The sequence below is a fragment of the Catharus ustulatus genome, chromosome 13, assembly GCF_009819885.2.
Source record: "Catharus ustulatus isolate bCatUst1 chromosome 13, bCatUst1.pri.v2, whole genome shotgun sequence".
NCBI classification, from domain to species: Eukaryota; Metazoa; Chordata; class Aves; order Passeriformes; family Turdidae; genus Catharus; species Catharus ustulatus.
In genome coordinates, this window is record NC_046233.1 from 13,946,091 (window position 1) to 13,964,499 (window position 18,409).

General features: G+C 37.1%; 1 protein-coding gene across 3 annotated transcripts in view; it reads right to left on the reverse strand.

Moving 5' to 3' along the window:
* CACNA2D3 (calcium voltage-gated channel auxiliary subunit alpha2delta 3) overlaps positions 1-18,409 on the reverse strand; it is a 396,474-nt gene that overhangs the window by 41,741 nt on the left and 336,324 nt on the right. The window lies entirely within an intron of this gene.

The following is an 18,409-nucleotide window of genomic DNA, read 5'->3' on the forward strand; positions in this document are numbered from 1 at the left end:
TTAGACAGGAAGAAAAGGTTTTATAATGAAAAGAGAAAGTTAAGCCCTAAAATAAAAAACCACAGCTGATTAAATTGAAGCCACCACACAGTCATATTTTAAACCATTAAACAGGAAGATGCTCCTTGTATAGTGTGAAGAATACACATGGCAAAAAAAGAGCAATCATTCAAATTGGGTGTCTCCATAATGAACATCAAAGAACCACAAGCTGAACATATTTATGTTCACACCAATCTCATTTCTATTTTACTAGTACCAATGGAACAGCTGTAGGAACCCACACAATATGTTTTCTACTGAAACCCGTGAAGATTTGCTGAAACAACATGAAAATGTTGGTTAACACTTCCAGTGATGATTTGTTTTGAGGTCACTTAACCCATAAATTATCAGTGGAGTACAAGAAGCATTAGAAATGTATTTGAAAAAATGAAAGTTAAGAGTATTTTGTAATTCTGTTAAAGGGAAGTATCTGATAATTATTACTGGGTATCAATTTTTTAAAAAAAACTATATTAATGATAATGGATTACAATTTTTAAAAATCATTATTCAAGATACTACTGGGATTACGTTTTGCCAATTATCAGTGAACCTTTCTTCCAGCCTGGTCTGATGTTCCTATCACTGTTTCTAGTGAAGAGCAATAAGAAAGCACTGAGGTTTGCAGAAGCTCCAAAAGCAGTTGATTCTTCTGGTTTCAGTTGCCTAAACTGAGAGAATTCAAAAAAGCTAAAAAGCTTTAAAAGTCTGAAGATCTAACTCGTAGAAAATTTTTTTTTTTTTTTTTAAAGCAAAGCCTCAGAAAATAAGTTGTTTTGGAAAACTGAATGAAATTTCATTTATTAATTCTTCCTCTAGAGCCTACAGCAGGAATTGATTAAAAACATATTTACATTTAGATTATTGGTACTTGTTATTGCAAATGCACACACACTGATGTCATGCACACATGTGATTCTGTGTTAGCAGGTAGGGAAAAGGATGTGAAATGAAATCTGTAATAGACTGATACAAAATAGACTGATGTGAAATTACATAAGGAATTTTCTTCTTGGAGCAGGTTATAAATATTTTTCTGCTATCTGTAACTCATGGATGGTTTTGCTTCCGAGAGTAAGTAGAGAAATCCAGTTCTCCTTTTGAATAAACACCTTGAAGACTCTCCAGCCACGTTTTATTACCTAGGAATTATTGTCATGGTCCATGAGAAGATGCTCTCTGACAGCCAAGCAGCACCTTTGCTTCATCTATTGCTTGCCTTTGTGTTCATTCCTAGCACATCCTACCTGCTTTTTCTGAAATGCAGGCAAAAAACACTTTCAGGAACTTTCTACCAGGAAATACATCACTTCTGGATCTGTGTTAGCATGGGAAGAGTCAATCTCGTGTGCTTGGAACAGGCAAAGATGAGTGGACTGTGCTTAGATATTGTTCACTTAAGGTCCTGATAAGCTCAGTCCTATGGAGTTCACACTGTTAGACCCAGAAAACTGCTATACTTCAAAAGTCTTAATGAAAGTTAATGAAAGCATAATAAACATTAATTGAAGAGTTAAAACTCTTGTTCTCCCCTAATGAAATTACATGCATATACAAATCTGAGCAGGATTTTGGACTAGGTGAGCTCAGGAGATTCCTCCCACTGTAAATTATCTTATGATTCTGATTTAAGTGTAAATGTTCTGTAGAAAGTTGGTAACTTCACAGCTCAGAACCTTCCTTACAGAAAGTCAATACGCAGAGAAAGTTTTCTGTGTCCTGTACAAAACCCACCACACATCAGAATCTAAAACAGGAACAAGATAATTAGAGCAAAGCTCATCTATAAAAGATTCCATGTGCATGTTTCACTGAGTCAATGGAATGCTGCAGCACAACAACAATTGAACTGCTGGGATTAATTTCTGTGAAATGCAGAGCATCCCTCTCCATGAGGATGAGAAGGGGCAGCTGCAGGTTTGCTTTCATAGTAGCAACTCAAAGATTTTGATGCTTTCTTGGACAGACTGTGAGAGAAAATAAGACAGTGAGGAATACTGGGGTTGCTCCTACTTGAGCAGATTCCACAGTTTCAGCAAGCAGTAGGGTAATTTGTGCAGAAACTGAAGGTACAAGCATTATCAATGTAGCTACTGCCTGCCTTAAAAATCTTAAAAAAGGAGTTGTGTCACTAATCTCTGAGGTACAATGCCACTAAAGAGGGTAAAACAGAAACCATCCACTCTGGTCAAGGTACAATACAACATTACAACAGCAACACTTTAACATATTCCCATTGTGAATTAATCCCTCAGTTAGCTTTGAAATCCTTTGGCTCAGTATTAAATAATGAACAACTACATTATGGCAACTACATGATGGCTGGAGTTGATTCACAGTTGGGCTTGAGGATCTAAAGGGTCTTTTCCAATCCAAACAATTCTATGATCTCAACCTGTGCTTGCAGGGTAGGAGGAGAGAACCCATCTCACAAAGGTGGCATGGTGAAAGCAGCTTTAGGCAGTTTTTTTGAGAGGTCTATCTTAATACTAGATTTTAATCTCACAGTTTTGTGTTATTTGCACATTGTTCCCTGCACAATTCCACACAGGAACTCCCCTGTCAAAGAATGAGTAGCTTCTAAATATTCTATATTCTACATAATATATAATAAATGTAAATTACTAATACTTCCTAAAATTCAGCTGAAAATTATTTGAATGTCTCCAGATTTGAAAGAATTAAGAATGTTAAGGAATAGGAAAATTATTTTCTTTACAACCCCTCATGTGATACAAAAATACTTTTGGAGGTTTTCCCCTCCTGAACTTTTCAAGAACTTTGTGACTAGAAGGTCACAAAGTTTTTTGGTCTGGTCATTTAATGACCATAAGCACTATTCAAATATACTTCAAAAGGTTTTTGAGCCAATATATTATCCTGAGCAATCTCTAATCCTTCAGCACTTGAGAACTCCAAAATAAAATGTCTGCGCTCCCAACCACCCAATATTTAAATGTGTGTTTTACAAACTGGCTACATGAGGGGGGAAAAGGAAACAGGAAAACTTCAGAATTATATGTCCCATGTCCCTCATTCCTACTTGAGCCTTCTGGGTGTAACAGCTACCACAGAGATGTAGATTAAAAAGCTGAAATTGCACTGATTTTTTCTAAATATTGTTTGGGGAGGTACCCAGATAATTTCCACAATTAACAAAAACTCTAACAGACTTTTGTGTGGAACATATACTTCAAAGTATAAAGTATTCTTCCACTTTTACAGGCTTGGTTCAGCCAAAATGGCCAGAGGATAAAAATTGTTCAGCCAGGAAAAATGAGTTTTGTGTTCTCTGCAGCCTTTTCTCTAATGCCACAGAGGAGGGTGGGCTGGAGCTGAGGGCAGGCAGGAGAACAACTGATGGAGCTGATAGAGGGGTATTTTCTGTTATGTAACACAAAATGTATCATTTCAAATGAATACTGTAAATCCAATCTTTTGTTTTAATCACTTTAGCAAATTTACTTAGGTGATACAAATAAAACCCTTTCATTCTGCCTATAGAAAACAGTGATTAACTCCCTGAGATTTCTTCTCTCTGCTTAATAAAGTGGCTGCTATTTTTACAGTGCATACCCTATGAAACACCAGATGGTTGAGAACAACAAAGTTAAATTCTTGGCTCAGTGATAATTATTGTTAAATAAGTAATTTCCTTGTGCATCGATTCCATGGCTGAAGGTAATATTTTATTCTCTCAGTGGGTTGCTTTCAGGATGGAAGTACTGGGAAGTGCTCAAATGCTACATGGCTCAGGGCTGCTTAGTATCAAGGCAAACATGAAGGAAAACAAATAACTACTCAGAATAGATCAGGATTGCTTGTGTTCATTTCAATCTCCATGGTTAAGCAAATAGACAAGAAGATAAGGAAATCCTTCCTCAACAAATTACTTCTGTGCAAAGAATTAGAATCCTTCTTAGGTTCTAAGTAAAAAGAATAATTTCCTACTTAAAATAAGAGAGGAAAATAGATTAGACTGATTTATTTCAGGCAAGAGAGGAACTGAGTCTCCCTACAAACCTGACAAATGGATTTCACATACACAATTATAGGAAAAAGTAGCAAAATCTAAAGGGATTTCCATTCTCTGAAATACCTATATGCTATAACACTGTATGTAAGCACGAGATCAGCAAATGTTACAAAAATATCTTAAGGTCTCCTTTCCTTTTCCCATAGAATACAGTAGAGATTAAGACTCCCTCATACATAAAAGATGCCTAAAATCTTAAGGACATTTTGGCTTCCTATTTCCAATGGAATTATCTTAAATGAGGTTTAAATTGGCTTCAAAATAAGAACTGTTGGACACAGACTTGTAGCAGGATTATTTTTCAATCTGTACCACCTTTGTGTATTGAGCTTAGAATCTTTAAGATGCTCTTCTTTCTCCCTACTAATATTAACTCTGATTATCATCTTTTACAATATCCAATCACTGCATGTGAAATATTCCAGAACACACTTAAATCCTTTTTTTAAAAGTTGATTTCACTTCTATTTGTACTCTAAGTCTGTTAAATCTGTTTCAGTTCAAAATCTGTCTTCAGTGTTTAGCTCAGGCAAAGGAGACTCTGGCTCTACCCCCCAATGCACAATCCTGGGAAATAAACACCATAACTGTCAACAACAGCCAATGCAGATAAACAGAAGACTCCCATCACTAAAGAGGATTTAAAAAACCTTATAAGAAATGAGTGTTTTGTGTGGAATAGTTAAAACTAAAATCTAGATATTTTTCCCACTCAATTCCACGAAGATAACAAATTAGAGCTATTCCAACAGGAACTCTGTATAATATAGTTATGTAGACATTACTATAGGCAATAATATAGTTATGTAATAAGTGACAAATTTATGCTTCAGTATCACCCAACATAGCTGTACTCTCAGTGCAGTCATTCCTACATCATATGCAGGATATATAAAAATGTGAACAAGCACTTGTGAATTGGGCACTTCCCAGACTGCTTCTGATCCCAGGTTCAGTTTACTTGCATAATAAAATGCAGTCTCACCTTCCAAACTTCACACTTCAGTTTCCTTCTCAGTGATCTTTCCCCTTTTATCTATACCTTCCTCTTCTCTTCATTGCTTTCAGTTCCTCTCTTCAAAGAGAAGATCTTCAGAATTACATTATAACATGAAAAGTTTATTAGTTTTATTACCTAGAATGACTGACTCTGATGCAAACATTCCCCCAAAAAAATCAGCCTAACAGTTTAAATCTGGCTAATTTTTAATATACAGAAAATAAAAGCATCAGGCAGTCTCAGTCCTGGTCTGGTCTCAGCCATCCTCACAGTGAACTGTTTGGGTAGCCTGTGATAAAAGACCATAAGTGACAAAAAATGGGCCAGAACTATTGAGCAATTATACAGTTTCTTCTGCTTTTTTTTATGAAAAAGCATGACTCCTACTTCAGCAAAAATAAGGTATCTGTTATACATTTGGATAAGGTGTTTTCAGAAACTGTGCTTTGTAATGTGTTGTCTTGTTGCATTGTGGTTTTCTTACAGTTTATTACTTAACTCAGGGACAATTTCTGATGTTTTTACAACTTTGTTGTTTCTCAGCATGGAACCTTCTTTACTCCAGAATATGCCTATTGCATATTTAAATATTCTAAAATTATTTTAATACTTTACAATTATTTTATTAAATCCTTTGAAATCCACGCAAATGTGCACCTAGCTTTTTCATCTCAGCTTGCGCTACAGAGCCAGATGTAGTGTCAAATACAAAATATCTCAAAGTGCAAACTATCACCTAGTTTTGGATTCTAAACAATAAGCTGGGAAAAAATTCTTGTATTATTTATGGTATCTTACCTTTATCTTTTTGTCTTCAAGGATGTGGAATGACTGCACAAAGACATTTTTAAGCCCTAGATAATTATTGTGGTTTTTTTATGTAAGAAATTTGAACAGTCAGAAATTTTAGCAACACAAAGACTATTTCCTTCATCAGAACCATGTGATGCAGATTGTAAATGAGTGAGTTCTCCTGAAATGGGCAGTGGAAAGCTGAAGTTCTGCCTCTTTACTCACAAAACTCAAGCCTGCTACGTTCTTCCAGAAGATTTTTAGAACTGGAGGTGGAAGATGTGTGCATGGAGACTGCCCAACAGAGGGAAGGCAAGTGGGGTTTCCTGGAGGCTGACCCCAAGCAGAAAGGGAGGAGATGCTGGGAAGTTGATGTGAGGCCAAGCTGAAAGGGGAGCAGGATGATGATTGCTGGGAGGCCAAAGTTCATCCAAGCTCAAACCACCAGGGAAAGCTGAAGGGCTTGGTGTGCAGCCAAGCCCTGACAAACTGAACTGTGGAGGGCAGTCTGTGAACATCATCACAAACCAGACTCCCTCTGACTCCCTGACACACATCTTCTTTCTGCAGGACTAATGAAGCAGCAGCAGGAGCAGGAGGAAACACAAAAAGGATATAAATTGAGTGTAAACATAAAAAAATACAGACACTGGTGACGGGAAGTCCATTGCCTTTTCAGGAATCTTCAGAGGGGATCTTGGAGGGAAACAGGTTATCATAAATTATCATTGAGACATCATCCTGCATCCCAAACTTCACAGGACAGCAGCTGATAGTGCTGCCAACACTGTGACAAAGGCTCCCACAGAAATCTGCTCACTTACCCCACATTAAACTTTGTGTAGCAGGAGCAAAGCTCGGGGGAGGTACTTGAGAATCCAAAAAAACCCCAAAAATCCTAAAACAAACCTCCCTTAATCCTGGAGGAAGGTAACCCCTGGACATGCAAATTTACACTAAGTGCACTTTGCTGGAAAGGTAGGTGCCTTGTGAGGAATACAAGGAGTAGAGTGAGAGCATCACACCTGATACCTACTTACACCTGGCTCATTCCACTGTCAAAATAAAAAAGGAAAAGTTTAAAAAAAAAAGAAAAAAGCTGAGTAGTACTACTTTAACCCCAGGAAGTTTCAGCAGCCTGCAGAAACAAGGTCAAGAATCATCACAGAGGAAACTGTGCTGGTGGCAGAGCTTTTATGAACTCCTATGAGCCTTTAACTTTCTTCCAGCATCTCCTACACAGCCACTGCTCTGACAAATAATTCTGAATTCCAACTGTATAGGAAGCATGTGAAGATTGAAATCTGACCACAGTAATGCTAAAATAATGAAGCAGTGAGAGTATTTTTATAACTCCCTAACCATTTTTTTAGTTTTATAGGGTTTTCTTGCTATTTGAGTACAACCCCTGACTGAAACGAAAAATAGGAACAGTATGTATTTGTAAGCACTTTTATAAATCTTAAGGGAAGATCCAGGACTTGTCAAGTTCTCAGAAAAAGCTTTACTTCTCACAGCTGAGGTCCTAGCTCAGAGCAGCATAGCCAGACTACCTTTCCATCTCAGCCAAAAGGCTGTGGTTTCAAGCTGGCAATTAAGGAACCCTAAGAGGCTCAAAGTCCAGACAAACAGCCAGAAATTAGGATATTTATCTGCATATCCTGTGGCTGGGTTCTCTTAGGATATATAAGACTTTCTGCTTCTACTTGTGACTAAAACACAACATATTCAAGCCTTGATCGTATTTTATTTGCAGACTTGATTCTGTCTACTACCTAAGCAGGTTAACAAAAAAAAAAAAAACCAACAACTCTCTTTCTACATTTCTCAGCATTGTGAGAAGGCTGATCTCAGTCATGGGCAAAGCTTCTACCTCAATTTCCAAACCAAACTGAAATCCTGCCATAGCAGAATGGGTACAAGTTGTCCTACTGCCAGACACAGAATACTTTGGACAAGACATTCAAGGTAAACATTGTGGCACCCACTGCACAGCAAACTCACGAGTTCTCTGTCCAGTTTGTGTCCTGGCAGTTCAGTGCCTTGCACTACAGAGCTGGGGCCAGGACATGTAGGTTCTGCTGGCACCAATCCCTGCAGGGGGAGGATCTGACCAAACCCAACATTTCCTGCCTACAAAGCACACTGAGCACCAAGCACTCCCTCTGGGGATTTGTGTCCCTACATGGGCTCTGAGCATCTGAAATCTCATCAACCAAACCAGGCCTGGGACACTGAATGAGCAAACAAATTTATCTGACATCATTTGGAAATAAGTCTTGGATCTCTTATTTACTGAGTTATAATAACAATAATAGTGATAATCTCTACAAACTGTTTGTGCTATACTGTGATTAGCAAATTACTTTGAATTACTGAAAATATGAGTCATGTTACTTGAAGTCAAATAATACATCAGAAGGACCTCATAATGAACAAAAATCTGCAGCCTTTCAACACCATATCTACTGGATGATTCATACATCAAATGTTTACTGTAATGTTCCAGAATGCTTCTCATGCTTTTATTTTTCTAAGATCACTACTTTAACCATGTTTTTGCTATTTAACTACATGGTAATAATGTATAGTTTTAGAAAATGACAAAAAAATGACAAAAGACTCAGTGCACATATTTTATGTGTTTGAAATTGAGTAGTACCATGGAATTCTGCAGTTGCAAGTAAAAAGAAAATAACACTGGTGGATTTGCAACCTGATTTACGTTTGTGTCTCTTACTGAACAATTAAAAAAAAACCAGTAACAGTAAAATATATAGATATTAAACTTCTCCATGAAGAGTATTATCTGCAAAAGCAGATTTGTTTGCCTGCCTTTTTCATTTTTGGATCAAAAATGTATTTTTATTAAATATCTGTGTAGAAAAGAACACAGCTGTATCTTCAGCAAAAGAGGGGTTAGAATTTGAGTATAAACTAGCATTCTTGAAATCTCCTGAACTGGAGGTTTACACCATGTCAGCAATTGAAAGCTATTTTAGAGTAATAACACTGAGATTTTCCAGTATACTGAAATACAAATTTTCTTCTCTTTCATATTCTCCTACCTTTTATGTCATAAGTAAAAAGAAACACCATCTTTCATGATGTGCTCAGTATATTATAAATACCTCACTTGAAACTCAGTTTCTAAAACTATGGATTAACACTGGCTGTAATCTGAACATTTTCATGTTTACTTAAATTTATTTCATAAGAACATTTTACTGCCACAATTTTGAAACATGGCCAAGAAATGTTAACTATACCTCTCTGCAATGACCTGCATTGGGGAAATAGATTTCCCCCTGTATTGGGGAAATAATTTTGCTTTATTTAATGTGTTGAAGTTCATGTCCATGAACTGGAAAACAGTTAATGCCAAGCAATCAGAGGTAGAATGACAGCTTTCTATTTACTTGTCTTACCAGATTTCAGGAAAAATAAGAAATCAACATCTTCAGAATTGCTGCATAAGCCTGCATAGGTGCCAGCAGAAATGGTTGCTTATGGCTGATCTGGTATTCATGTATTAAGAAGTGTTTTCATATTGCTGAAAATTAACCAACAGCTTATTTTCTTCACTAGAAAAAAGATGAAATCACCTCTTTAAAGTGACAAGATATAAAGAACAATATACTGACCAACTTATAACCAAATGCAAAATTCACAAATGTTTCTAATTGATACTTCAAGAAAAAAATGAAAACCCAAATAAATAAGGCTTTTAAAAAATGTTGAGACTGATAAAATTGAAAGGCACTGACATACTTCTAAAGTTTGCATTGCCCAAGATCTGTGTGCCAAGTTATGACCATAAGTGACCTTCTCTGAGTGAGTTATTAACTTCTGGAAATAGTGTAAGTGCTGACATGACTTTCACAATAAAAGTACAAATGGACCATTACTTAGTTCACATAAACTGCTATCCAGATGCTTCAACAAGTAGTCTATTAAAATTTATATACCAATGATTAGTAGGATTTAGCTGTCAATACAGTCTTAAGGTATATTTTAGAAGTATAAATTGGTAAGTTTTGAGGGAAATCAATATAATGGGCACCAAATGTAATCCTCTTTAATGTAATAGCTTTGAAATAAATCAGGAAGGTTTCTGAAAAGGAGCTGTCTGATTGTACATTAAACTAAGGATTTATCATACAAAATAGCTTCTCTTTGTATTAAGTTGGCTGATAGGTGCAAATTCAGCTGGGGTTGAGCACTGCTGAGTGCTCCCTGCAGTCTGTGAGAGCTGAGGGGTGCCCAGCACAGGGGAGGAACATGAAGCCCCTTCCAGAATGGAGCTCTGGAGAACACAAACCCCCTCAAAACTCCCCTCAAAGAAGGGACTCTTGGCAGGACTTTTCCCAGATTGTGCTGTTGTATAGAGGCAAATCTATTACTGACTTACAAGGAAAGTGAACCTTGCAAAGCCAGGTTTTGTAGCTCTTGAGGCACACACCAAAGGCAGGCTGACCCTGATGGGCTTTCCAGCAGCACTTATTTCACACTGCAATCAGTAAAGGTTGGGCTGTAATTGTGAAGTCTCTATCATATTCCTAGGCATCAAAATAACTTTGAAATACCACATTCCAAAATGTAGACATTTATAAATGACAAGGGTTCTCATGGAAGTTCTGCTATAACACATTTATAAAACATATTTAATTTTCTAATTAAGGCCAATTCAATAAATTCTTTCTTTTTCTGCTGTTTTACAAAAAGAATGCTGGAGCATAATTTCCAGAATTAATAACTCTTCTCAGCAAATCTATAATGGAAGCAAATATTATCTTCTCCACTCTCTCACAGTACAGGGCTGATATGCCCTACACTAAGGGAAAAGCTCTTCTTATCTTCATTTGAAATAAAAGGAAATCAAAACCACACATTAGAAATGCAGTGAATTACAACAAACTCCAATAAAGTGTATTTAAACAGATTTAGTTTATATTCTTATATAGTTTTTTTGTATTAAAATGACACAAATGGCCACAGAAGTCAAAAAGAGAAGGGTCTCACACAAGTTTCCCTTGATTTAAAGTGCAGATAAAAAGCATCTACAGGGATGGAAGGCTCTGACTCTTGCATGTGTGTAGATACTTCTATACTGTGTTGACTTCACAACTAAGACTCATTTAATTCAATGAGTTTAGATTGTAGTGCTGATTATGCTCACATGCACAAATCAGAATTTTAACTGAGTTTCCATGGAAACACTATATGTCTCTGTTTTCCTTTAAGACAAGGCTATGCCTGTTTAACGAGTTTGCTGAGGACAACATGTTTTATTTAAGTTACATTAACTGGAGCCAATACTTCCTAATTGCATTACCAGAAGAAACATTTACAGCAAAGCTTCTACCATGGGAAACCCTCAGTTTTTCAGCCCATCTCTGAAAATCAGGAAATATCAGCATTGCCATTGCTTAAAATGTCTTAACTGGTCTTCTAGCTATAAAATAATCCTTTTTATAAAATTACATTGTTGCTCATGTTTTATAATATTTGTATGTAAGAAATTATTGCATGGAATCTGGATTTCTGTGGCACTTCCACCAGAGAACATCTGCCCATGAACACAAAGTAGGTCATGGTCTGAAGCACTGAAGGCTTAGGGCTGATCTTGGTCTAAACAGGAATTAAAATCAAACAGTTTCTCTTCTCCAGAGTGATTTTTTCCCCCACAAGTTTAGCCTAACAACTCCAGAAACCCAAGTCTGACAGGTGTCATCATCTGTCCAAAAAGGTGCAAAACATTTTGAATCTTTGAGTGGTGTTATTTTGTTCACCATTTCACACTATTCTTACATAGAACACCAGAAAGGAGGTGCTGTATTCACACTTGCAGTTCAAATCCTTTGCTGATGGATGGGTGATGCATTTCCCTAATATTTTAGGAAAAGAACCAGGTCCAAAGTCCTAATTAGGAATATTTAAAGAGATGTTTTAGCAAGGGTGCTATGACAGTACAATGAAGAGGACTGTAGGCAAACAGGGCTTTTTACCTTTTTAGTTAAATGTGTACTGTGATGTAACTGAAACGTTGTTCTACATTATTAACTTCACCCAATTCCATTTAGACAAAGTATAACAGAAAATCAAGCATTAGGTGGCTCCCACTCCTTTCTCAAAACTTTTTTACATTTTCTCTGCAGAAGTTCTAAAACAGGTCTCCCTTTACTCCACAGCTAAGAAAGCAGCACTATGTGAAAGTATGACCAGCTGATGATACAGAAAAGTAGAGAGTGTTTGGTTTCCAAGGAAAAGCCTGTACTACAATTGCTTGAAATACAAATGTTCACTTAAGTGCCTATGCTTGAACACAGCTCCAACTCACCACAAACTACAAATTACAGAGTGCTCTGCTCTTTCTTCTTTCTAACAGGTTTGTAGGAAAGAAGCTTGTAGCAGTAACTAATGAAAACCATTTAAGATCTTAATGACACCAAAAAAACTCGAGGTATGGAAATTATTATTTCACTAAAGTAGGCACATGATGCATAACTTTACCTTCTAAAAGCAGTTAGCCCACTTCTCCCACAGAGCACTTTGGGAAGGGAGAAGTCAGTAGTGCTGTTCTTTGAACTCATCTATTCTAACTCTGCTGAAACACAGACGGAGAGGAAATGGACACTGTCATTTTGAAAAGGGAAAAGGATAAAAAGTCTCGGCCAAAATATGAGTAACCAAGCTCAGCCTGCCATTATATTCCACAATAACAGACTGCAGAAGGAAATAAAAGCAAATGAAGATGAAAACACACCCTTTTTGCTTAAGACTGCTATAGCTTTATGGGCAGAGAAAGCTCAGATAGTTTGGGTGCTTTTGAGATCCCACCATAAATTAAAGAATAGTAAAGTAGAAATTATTTTGGATTAAAAGGCATAGTATTAAATGATATATGTATTACCTCTATACCTCAGCATCACCCAGTGTGTCAGTTATTAACATGGAAGACAAAAAGATGAGATCAAAACTTAAATATTGTCTGAACTTTAGGGCTCATAATCTACTTTTATGCTGTACTTTAAAAAAATTTATTTTCTCACAGGCATTCCAGCTATTATCTTAAATTTATCCTCTCAATTAATGCATGGGCCTGAGAAGAAGTTTATTCTTCAGCACCTTGGGGGACAGTGAAACAGAAGCCATGGTCAAAAGCTTAACAATAACTTTAGGTAATACAAACAAAACCAAGGTATAGCTCAGTGTTACCACTGTCAGGACTTCATCATTTATACCACTCCTAAAACATTTTCCTCCCTACTTAGCAGACAGCCTGTCAGCCATTTGGTATGATCCTCCTAAAAGATGTGCTAAAATTTAGTAAAAATTTTCCTTTTTCATGAAATCAAGAAAAGAAAATTATATACTGGACATACTTTGTAAATTGTAATCAATATTGAAAAAAAATATTCTACCAAGGAGAGGAGAAACCATAGAATGAGGATCTTTGGGGATTTTCAGCATGAAAACAGGAAACCAAAACAGACATATGGAAGGACATATAGCCAGAACAGACATAATAATACAGAACAGGTAAAAAGAGTGTAAGAATAGTGAAAACATGATGTTCCTTAATGATTTCAATCTTTAATATCCCTTACTTGTCACTACTGCTCATATAAGTTGCATGTCTATATAAACAGGTTTATATTAGAGCTTCTTTTTATATTCCACAGCTATATTTTGGGGTTTTTTTTTTAATTTTAATTTTTTTTATAATTTGAATGCCTGTTGTTTAATTCCTGAATACATTTCCTCCCAGGGTATCTGAAATCTGTAATCATCCTCCCAGTGTTTCTCTCCCACATTACACTTTTAGAATCAAGTTCCATGACTTTTAAGAGTTATGTTTACGTCAGAGGGATCAAGAGGTTTAAATTTCAGTACCTATTAAGCGAATTTAATTATCCAACCAGTTCCATTTGGATACACTGTTACTGTTCTTCACTAATCTATAACAGATTTTCCAGTATTGTAATTCTCATTAATAAAATGCCCTCTGAAAGAGTATTTTCTTTTTATTTTTTAAACAAAAGTCCTCTCAGTGGCCTATTTTAAAAATTCTAAACAGATGCACGATTATCCTGTATACTAGCTAAGTTTCCCAGAGATTCATCCTGCCTGAAAACAGCAGAACTAACTAAACTTGAGGGATGAGAAACCTATCATATACCTGACTTACCCTGTTACTTCATTTAAAACATTCTGTAGAGAAAAAAAAAGTATTTTAAAAACATCCTTGGTGTTTAAAACCTGCTGACAGATTAAAAAGTAGAGGGTGAGAAAAGGATAACAGTGTGCTATGGGATCTCTGGGATGCTGTCAGAGGACTGCTGCTGCAGCTGCAGCAGTGCAAGCGCAGGGATGACAGAAATCCAGAGAGAACAAGGAAACTGGAAAAGCAGCAAACTATGCACTGCCTTGTGAAACTTATCTGCTGTTGGAATGAAGAACAGTGGCAGCAGGTGAAGGTGTCTGGCTCATGCTTGTTCACCAGAGCCATATGGGAACATTTACAGTATCCCTCCTGTGCTTGTGAGATGGTGCCACAAGGCACAAACAGGGACATTCTGGGTCCTGCTGATCCAGCCAGAGCTCTGCTGGCTACAGCTGCCCCACAGCAGCACTGCAGAGGGCACAGACTGGGAACAGGATGTTTTAAAGGAGCTGGTCCTTCACACTTCACCTGCTGCAAGGCACTTGAGATCCTTTCAGGAGTTACAGCTACCTTTCCCCTTGCAGCAAAACATCATCCAATGGAAATGTTCCATCCCAGCTTGAATCCAGAGCTACTGAACACACATCAGTTCTGATCCAATGGAATACTTATATTTCTACTGATGATTAAATCCACCAAAATAATGCATTTAACGTTTATCAGCTGCATCATTTTAACGTCAGGTTCTTTAGTACCTTGCTAAATTAATGGGGAAAAAAAAAAGCCATAAAAGCCTCCTGTGGATATTCCCAAAGTGTTGCAAGAATTACAGAGGTTTAACTATTTGGCTTTTTACTGCAGCAAATGTCATCCCCACTTCTGCAAGTTTCTATATTCAAGTGACTACTAGGGCAAAGAGAAAGAGTCCTTTTGAGCCCATAAACACAGGAGTTACCAACATTTAACACTGAGTTTTACTGAACTACTACAATTTGCCTTAAAAGCACAAAAGGAATCAATGAAGTATGAGTTCTACTTTGTAGCACAGTTGGTGACAGCAGTCAAAGAAACATTTACTGCTCTTTAAAATATTTCTTCATACACTGTGAACATTTCAAAACCCTTTTACAGATGTTGTTCAAAAAAAATCCTTCCAATTCTTACAAGAGCTGCCCTAGTAAATCAACCACTCAGAATGCACAGGAGATTTATATCCTGGTCTTAAGTTTGAGTCCAGGGTGAGCTGTGACCACAAACAGAAATTCTCATTAAACATAAAAAGGAAACAAAATCACTAAGTAAAAGCTTAGAAAAAACTTTGATGAAGAATAAGCTATCTAGAAAAATAGCAAGTGATCTCAGTTTTAACGTGCTTAAGAGAGGACAAAAAGAATCTAAAATGTCAAGATGAAAAAAAGTGTACACCTGTACTTATTTTTGCATGTGTTTTTTTCTGGCCATTTTTATTTCTTTCATTTCTCTTAGCTTGATGTCAAGCAATATTTTCTTCTATTTGCAATAATGGCACAGTGAGTTCATTAATTTACTCTTAGTGGAGATACAGTCTATCTATGGATGCTCAGCATGCATAACAGGTGGTTGACATTAGTCAGGAAATGATTGAAAATTGAATCTGCACCTCCTGCTGCTATTTGTGATGGAACAAATACTCTGCTGACACTTAATCTGCCCCTTGCTGCAACTTCATCTAACTTGCAATTAAGGTAAAGAGGCCCAGCATCTTTATTCCCTGTGCTTCTCCTCCTTCTCTAGGCCTTGCATCCACCCTGGTAATTTTTCTACCTACCAAAGCACACTGTAAGGCTGGTGTTTCAGCATTTTCCAGCTAAGCCCTTCTCACCTTCATATATTTCTTCTCATTTAGTTATGGGAAAAGAGTACAAGCCATACTAACTTCTAAGGGCATTATATTAGTTATAATACCAGAACAAATTGCTGACTGCACTACCTAGTGGATTGAAAGAAGGAAAGGGAAAGGGAAAGGGAAAGGGAAAGGAAAAGGAAAAGGAAAAGGAAAAGGAAAAAAGAAAAGGAACAGACAAAGCTCTGACCCAAACAGTTGTTTATAGATTATGAACTACCTGGTGACAAAGACCTGGATATGAATATTGAAAGAATTTTGCAGTCCAGATCAGAACAGCAATGTGGGTAAAACCACAGTTGGGACCTAGACAGAGAAGGGGCTCAGCCTGGCTGTCCCATGGAGCCTGGGACAACAGCTCAGCCCTCCCCACCCAGCAGCTCCCTGCCACTGCCAGGCTGCCCAGCCATCCCTTTCCCCACCATAAATCTCCACCTGGAGCACAGCATGTTCCTGTTCATCTCGTCCACTATTACATCTCATACTCTGGCCTCTCCTAGAGGTGTCAGAGGAAGGTGTAAAACTTCCCATAAATAATAATTATGGAAAAAAACTGCCCACAGGGAAAGGTTTTTCTCCATAAGTTGTGTCATTAGTGGTTGATTAAAGCCCTTAAGAGTGAAAGTTTATATCCCTTCTAATTTTTTTTTTTTTTTTTTTGCCCCATGAGGTAACTATGGCTCCAGATTATATATGAATCTTACTAATCTTCTGGCCCAAGGATAACTTCCAACAATGCATTTCATAGATTAATTACTCACTGTATAAACAAGTACCAGATGTATCTAAGTAAGCCAAAACAAGCCACTGGAAAGGAAAAACTGGGCTTTTCCCCTGTACAAAATCACAACTCCCTGCCTGGTTTCTTGTTTCTAGAGTTGCACAACATTACTTCCCACCTGAAAAGGACCCTATCAAATAACTCATAAGAACTCAGACACAAAAAAATCGTGGTGTCTCCTTATGCTGTGTCATAACCAGCATTTGATATTATTAAATTCTGGCTGATATTCCTCCCCTCTTATGCTGTCTAAGCAAAGGATGTCTGAAGAAATCCATAAGCCCAACTCTCTGGAAAATATGACCAGATTTTTAAGGTATAAATCTTCCTCACACCAAATTTAGTTTGATCCTTTGTCTTATACTTCTGTTGTGAAAAGCAAGCAGAAACATGATCCAGGGCCTTCCTCTAAGTTTTATCAACTTTGGAAAATGCAGTACCCTGCCAGGAAAAATTTGAGAGAGTCCTGAGCTCTCAGAGTGCCAGGAATGCCCTTGCAGAAAGAAAAGCATGAGGGACTGCCAGGTCTCTTTTGCCTTGTCACCTTTGCACTGGCAGTTCTGACTCATGGGAAAGGACACAACCTTTCTCCATCAGGTACTACTGTATTTTCTAAAGTGCCAGTTAAAGGGCAAGAATTTTAACAATAAAGGTATGGGCTGTTTCACCAACAAATACAAACTCTTTCTTTGTCCTGAACCAAAATGCAGAGGGGATTGCATTTACCCAGTTTCATTTAGGGTCTTGACAAAGAGTTTATCTGTTTTACCAGTCTGGAGACACATATTAGTAAAGAGAAAGCACATGCCATTTTCCTGGAAGTATCTCAATTTTAATTCCTTCCCACTCAAAAGCATAAGGAAAATAAATCTAATAAAGAGTTATGTACAGGAATTGTCTGCTGTGGTCTTGGGAACATTTTTTAATATAATCATATCTGCCTGGACTCAGTATACAATGATGTGGAATCCAAATCCTGTAGCTTTAAAATATTTGAAATATTTAAATTGTTTCCTTTCTGCTAGAGTTTAATTAACATAATGTTCTTCTGTAAAAAGATGACTCTTACACATAGAACTCCTTTAAAGCAGATGGCAGTAATTGCTGCAACAAAGAGTTTGCTGGCAAAGCGAAGACAGAGCTGCCCCCCTCAGCCAACAGGGATCAGATATTAGTTCATGGGGCTTTCTTGCTATTTGCAATGGGAAACATACCTTGCTACAGCAAGGCACTGGCTAATTTAAGAGGCTGCAATAACAGTTGCTGCACCACATCAGACAACTGAAAAGAATCCTGCTGGTGGTTCAAAAGGCCAGAAGTAGAGGTTTCATGGTTATCCCGTTTCTGGCAAATCTCTACCTGTGACATGACTATAATTTTCACCACATCAGACTTCTCTGTCACAACCAAAGTATTATTCCTAATAAATGGGAATAGGAGATGGATTATAGGTTGGGGAAACTTCTGTTTACAAAACATGTTCATTCAGAGTTCTCAATATAAGGAAAAAATAGCCACATCTGCATGAAAAGCAAATCGACAGATTTAATCATATGTTTCCAAATCTGAACCCAGCATGAAGATGTTTTAAAAAGCAATAACTTCTTATACCATGATTCTGAGTAAATAAAACAACCTCTGCATTATTGCTGGAACTGAACCTCCCACAGCGTTTAACTTTCTGTGACCTTGTCCTGGGAACATCT